The sequence below is a fragment of the Ursus maritimus genome, unplaced genomic scaffold (assembly GCF_017311325.1).
Source record: "Ursus maritimus isolate PB19 unplaced genomic scaffold, ASM1731132v1 scaffold_6, whole genome shotgun sequence".
NCBI lineage: Eukaryota > Metazoa > Chordata > Mammalia > Carnivora > Ursidae > Ursus > Ursus maritimus.
In genome coordinates this window covers 39,785,535-39,792,397 of record NW_024426774.1, presented here as the reverse complement: position 1 = coordinate 39,792,397, position 6,863 = coordinate 39,785,535, and the positions used below count along the sequence as shown (strand labels likewise).

Here is a 6,863-nt window from a genome sequence, read left to right as displayed (position 1 = left end):
TAACTCCTAGCATTGTATCTGCCATGAAAGTTTCAAAAATATCCACTAGACACACTGCTTATTCATTCAGTGCGGTCTGAGTATCTCCATCTTTGATGATTTCAGTCCTTGAGTACAGAAGTAAAGCTCAAGTTCTTATCCCATTCTCTCCCCGATATATACCCTCCTGCTATCCTCTTGCCCCAACTCAATTTTCAAAACCATATGACTTGCACCTTCCCCATAGATATGTCTCCTGACTACAAGATTCCATCTTTTCTGTGAACAACTCCATCAGTTCTTTCTTTGAACACACATTTAAAGATATTAAAACATTCTATTTCCATATACTAGCTAACTAATCTTTGTCTGCAAGGTATATTAAAGACCTTCTTAATGCCTGGAACCCATTTTCCTCATCACAACATCAAGCAAAGACACATAACGGTACACCAATAAATATAGATTGACTTGACCACTCAAAAAAAAAAAATCTTTGTCTTCCTCTGTGTATTCAAGTTCTACTGGCAATTGTAGTTTTAGCTGAATAATGCAACCCACATAGGAAAATCCATACTTTAAGAATATTCACTATCTAATTAGGATGCCTCCTCACTCCAACCAGTGGCATAAATGTCATACTTTTATATTTAATATCCCTATTTATTTTCTATGTGTGCACATACATAATTTTTTCTAATAAATTTGATATATCTCATGGTACAAAGTGTAACTATTTCTAATTAGTTTGATCAAAGATACCATAGTCAGTGCTGAGTAATGAAAATTATGCTAATAAAAATTCTATTGCTTCTGACAGGAGGAAAAATGGTCACACATTGATTCAGCCCTCCCAGCCTTCCAGAAAAATATTTACATGTGACATATTTACAAGGACACATAAATGTATATATAGTCATAGTTTGTAATATTCCTAAAGGCCCTGCAGCAGAAACAGCAGGACAGCAAGCTATTTCTGCTGACTCTTTTATTATCTGTGCCATTTTCTACTCTGATCTTTTGTGACTTTAACTCTTACAGACTCTGTGAGGTTGGATGGAGCAAACAAAGAAATAGACTGACCATAAAGAGATCAAGTATTGCTCTCTTATGTTATCCTTTCATTCCAGAGACTTTGATGTCAGAAGATAATAGGACATCCTGACTAACACAATGATTCATACAAGTATTTGTTGAGTAAAAGAGCTAAAATAATATTTGTTAAGTATATAAATATGTGGAGATGTCAGTGGAAGATGAGCTGAAGTCAGTGTCTGGGGCTAGATCTGGAAATGACTGATTTCTTCAGAGTACCGGAGATCAGGAACCAAAAAATTTTAGAAGGGACCACAGCACCTAGAGAGCAGAAATACAGAGTAGTTACTGCAGAAGATGCCCTCTGGAGACTGATACTAGGAGACAGTCTAAAGAAACAGCTTCTAGGAGGAATTGAGAATTTCACCAGCCTTGGACATTACCTTCGCTGCCAGAACTATCTGAGTTCAAATCTTTCCTCTTCTACAAGGTATCATGTAATCTTAAAACAAATTTATGAGATGTGCTGAATCTTTGTTTCTTCATCTAGATAATATATCAACCAAAGTGCCAGGCATATGGCAAATGCTCCATAAATGAAAGATTCTACTTCTTTTTTCCTCCTGTTAATTCACTCATTTGTTCAATGAATAATTAATGAGGATAAACTGATTCTAAGAAGATGAGGATACAGGAGTCAACATTTCCAATGTCATTCCTTCTTTTTTTTTTTTTTTTGAAAGATTTTATTTATATATTTATTTGAGAGAGAGAAAGCAGGGGAAGGGACAGATAGAGGGGCAGAGGGAGAGGGGGAGAGAGAATCTTGAGCAGACTCCCCTCCAAGTGCAGAGCCTGACACAGGGCTTACTCTCAGGACTTTGAGATCATGACCTGACCCAAAATCATGAGTCGGACACTTAACCAACTGAGCCACCCAGACGCCATGCATCCCTTCTTATATGAAGTTTTTAGTGTGAGGAATAAGTTAGAAAGCAATAATGTAATGAGCAAGTAAATATTAAGTCAAAATTATTTTATGCTATAGTAAAAGAAATGCAAGGTGCTATAGAAGGGACCTACTCCTGGGTTTTCATGGAACACTTACCTGTGGAAGTGACATGTAAGGCAAGAGAAGAAACCTGAATAAGACTAAGCCAGAGAAAAACATTCCAGGGCAAAAAGAACAGCTCGTGTGAACGCTCTGAATCCTAAACGACATTGGCAGGTCTTTGGAACTGGTAGAAAGTCAGGACACGTAATACAGAAAATGAAGGTATGAGCAGCATGAAATGAGGCAAAATTGATAGTCGATTATGGGTATAATAATTACATGACTTTTAATAATTACATGTAAAACTACTAGATTTTATCCTTAGTGTAATCTAAAGACTCTAAAAGAAACTAAGTGAAAGAATGACATGATCATGCTTTTAATTAAAAGCAGATGATTCTGGCTATTTTATAGATAATGACAAAAGCACAAATAGGGATGTGGGGAAAATTTTTCAGAAGGCTTTTCTTAAAATCAAGGTAAGAATTGATGATACCATGAAACAAAAAGGCAGTAAAGAAGTAAAAACATTAGTAGTTTGGATATATATTCAGGAGTGCAACTAGACAGGATTAACATTTTTTCACTGTTGGAGCTACCATGGGAAGAAGTGGAGAAAACAGCCATAGACAAATTTTAAAAAGTCTTTGCTCTGATGGGAGCCAGAAAATGGATCATAGTTTGGAGGAAATGTTGGATTCAAGGAGTCTTGTTGTTATTGTTTTAGTTGTTTCTAAAGTGAAAGCTTTGAGACATGTCTACAGGCTCATGGATACAGAATATATATTCAAGACGCAAAAGAGAAAAGGAGTAATTACCAAAAAAGCCCCTATGATTTTGAGAGTTACCCTTTTTGGCAAAATGTTTTTCAATTTTAGCCATTGCATAATTAATCCATCTCTTTAATTTTATGTCCATCATTCATGATTTGTGTATCGGGGTAGACTGCACAGGATATGTTGGCACCAGAATTCCAATCTGTAAAGTTCTTTTATTACCCATATGAAATTAATAAATGAGCACTTTAGTTATGCTCATTTATGAGCTTCGTTAATGTGAGTCTACTCTAAACTTTCACTAAACTCTCAAAAATTAGATTCATCCCTGAAAACTAAAGGCCCAGGATAGCCCTTCTGGCCATACTCAGATGCCACATATTCCTATTTTGAATGTCATCATGAAATGAAATATTCATTTCTGTATGGTATTGTGTTAAAATACCAACTGCTTGAAGCACTGAGCAATTGAAGGCAGAGAATGAAGATTCAGGGGCTCCTGGATCCTGAACTTACTACTGTAATTTTTTTAAATTATTGAGTTATACTTGAACATTAAACATTGTATTAGTTTTAAGTATACAACATAATGATTTGATATAGATATAGATATACTGTGAAATGACCACCACAGTAAGTTTAGTTCACATTCCTGTTGTAGGTTCAACTCCACCTCCCTATCTCTTATGGCGGTGATGCACTTTGGAATCTCTTTTGACTTTTCTCATACCCCCATTCTCTGAACATCCCTCTTTTCTTAATACCTTTTTCATTCTTTCAGTCTCAATACCAAAATATAGCATGCAACTTGAGAGAGGGAGGTATTTTCAGAGACTATGAGGAGTGCTGTCAGTCTGTTTTTACACACCCCATAACAAGAAATCAAGAGCGAAAGTTATCTCAATGGAATTGCTCATACTGGTACTAATACAAGGTGGTTACATTTTTTGCTTGGTGTGATTGGTTTATATTTCCATGTGAGGTCAAACTTAAAACAATGTGTTCATTTATCAATAAATACCAGTCATAAACAAGCTTCTCTGAAGGTAGTAAGGAAAACGTGAAGAGACTATCCATACTGTTTTGCCTGATGGTAAAATATTCATGAATAGGTTAAACCTTCACAGGCTTCTGATCTTTCGTACTTTTGTTCCATTGGATACATCTAGAAATTTAAGAGAAGTACTCAGATTATCGGAAGCTTTGGCCCGGTCTGGGGTGGAAAACCAAAGCCCCATACATACTATTGAGTAATCCTCAGTATGATTAATGATCTGGGGAGGCATCCAAGATTCACGTATAGACTGCATAACAGAGTTGGGAGTAACATGAAAAGAACAAAGGTCCACAAGCGATCTGGGTCAGAGAAATAAGGACATCCTATTTACACTTGCCATGTAATAGAGTGTATCCTCCAGAAACACACCATAGCTAGCTCAGATGCCATGTAGCCAAGCGGAAAGAAGTAGTGAGGATTTGTGGTTTAAGTAAATTACTTCCAGAAGTCATGTTTCCAAGCTATTAGTGTGGAACAAATAGTCTGAAAAATCTGAAGACAGAACACTTATTTCTGTAAGCAAGTCAGTGGGATGAATGACAGTGTAGCAGCTTCACTCCTTAAAATCACTTTTATGCATCTGTTCTGTTACACTAAATTAAAAATGTTATGCTCAACGCAGTTAGCAATTCGATTAGTAAACATGCCCAAACAAAAAGCAGCGCCCATCACATAATTTTTGTTCTTCTTACCAGAGAAGATACCTATTTATCAGTAAAAGTTTGGTCAGTTATAATTTAGAACAATAAAAATCATCTTTATTTTTTTTCTAAGTCAGATTAAATCTTGGAGTCCCCAGTAATGTAATCAAAAAGTCTAACCTGAGTCATTGTGGAGGAATGGAATCTTTTGTGGATTATATCGGTCAGGAAAGGCTAGGTAACATCCCCAATTACTTCGAGGAACCTAAGTTAACAATTCTAAGTTCTCAGTAGCTAAAAATATTAAAGATTCATATCTGTCTCACACTACATGCTCCGTGAAGAAGGCCAGAGAAAGGTATTCATTGTGGTCATTCCAGGACAGAAGCTAACAGATGCTCAATCAAACTATGACATCACTATTTTCATATGTGCTTCCTTGATCACAAACACTGTGTGAGAGAAGGAAGATCATTGGCCTATTGAATGTTCTAGTTTGAGAAATACACCCACCACTTCTACTCACCTTTCCTTGGCTAATATTCTGGCAGTGCCTAACTTCAGGTGGATGGGAATTATAATTCTTCATATACCCAGAAATAGGGATTAGATATTAATGATTAACATTAGTGAGTACTTATAATGCCTATCACAATTCAATCTTTTGGTCACTATATATTAGATAGACTTTCAACTACTCCCCAAGGTCCAGCATACATGGGTGAAAGGAGGTGGTTACAACTGATCCAGACTGATTCCTTTGGTTTAGATAATGAGGAACTAAAAAACAAGCTATCTGATTCCAGTAACCCAGCATATACTGGTGAAACTGGGACAGAATAAAAACAATAAATGTTGACTTGATTTCAGAAACAATGGGAAACATACAGCAATCACTATCCATAGCAATTCTAAAATTCCACTAGGCAAACATTATCAGGATTCTTCTATTAGGAAAGAGATCTGTGTGCCTTCTTATATTTCCTCAACTGCTTCTTTTATGTTTCTGTGGTCAGTGACCCTCCTACGCAGAGTAGTTTTTCCATTTTCAAACTTAAGTTAAACATCACACTAAAGATCCTATAATATGGCTTCCTAAGAGGCCCCCTAGGTGTGAGATGAGGATAATACAAACCACAAGTATGGGGAGTTAGCCTCTAATGGAATGATCTTTGACCAATGGACAACAGGAAAAAGAGAGGGAACCTCCTTCCTGACTTCCTTCCATGTACTCCGAAGTAGGCTTCCCCCCTCACCACCCTTTCTAAGAACTACTTCTGGAGTAGTACATGGAGAAAAGAAAATATGGATCATTTATGTTTGGGTCCATTCTTTCTCTGTGTTGATGAACATAGCTACATAGCCACCTGATCAAGACAAGAGAACCAAATACTGGCCATTAATACTTCAGACAGGAAATGACACTTTTCTCTCCTGCTCACTTTTCACTTCCCTGGAAACTAACATGACAAATGTAACTTTGAGGGTTAAAAAATTATAATCCTTCATGTACCTGGAAGAAGAGAACAAGTTGTCAAAGGACATGAGTAATATCCACCACAGGTATCCTCAGTGTTCATATCATCCAGCTTTCTTCCTAACTGGGACACTGAGTGCAAGTGAGGGCAAGGTCTTTGCCACCCCAGGAATTCCTTTAAGCCACTTTTCCAGCAGTCAGCAACAGGGCATGGGTGTACAGAAGGCTGCAGTGAGGAAAAGCTGGTTTTCTCTGTGAGACTTTAATACATGAGATTCAAAGCACAAAATGCCATCTGTGGCCATAACCATAATGCATTCATTTCATCGATTTGTTTCACTTGTAAAAGAGCTAAAGTAATTGCCTTGGTGTTAGTATCCAACAAAAAGTAGTTGATTATAATCATCAATTGGTTTTTTTGTCTACATGGTCCTGGATGTCTAAAAGTTTTCACATTTCTGGATGAATGGAACTATGAAGACTTAGTATCTTATCTTAATTTTGTAACTTCCTATCACCCATGTCTATTATACAGATCTTCTGACTCCTTTAAACCCCACAGCTTTCCTGCATTTATTCACAGATCATGTAAATTAATACTAAAAAAAATTAGGAGGTGGGGTCGCCTGGGTGGCTTAGTCGTTAAGCGCCTGCCTTTGGCTCAGGGTGTGATCCCAGGATCCTGGGATTGAGCCCCGCATCAGGCTCCCTGCTCTGCTGGGAGCCTGCTTCTTCCTCTTCCACTCACCCTGCTTGTGTTCCCTCTCTCGCTGGCTGTCTCTCTCTCTGTCAAATAAATAAATAAAATCTTAAATAAATAAATAAATAAATAAATAAATAAATA

At 37.0% G+C, this 6,863-nt stretch overlaps 1 pseudogene; it reads left to right on the top strand.

Moving 5' to 3' along the window:
* The first annotated feature begins 1,271 nt into the window (after nt 1-1,271).
* LOC103671842 overlaps nt 1,272-6,863 on the top strand; it is a 123,329-nt pseudogene continuing 117,737 nt past the window's right edge.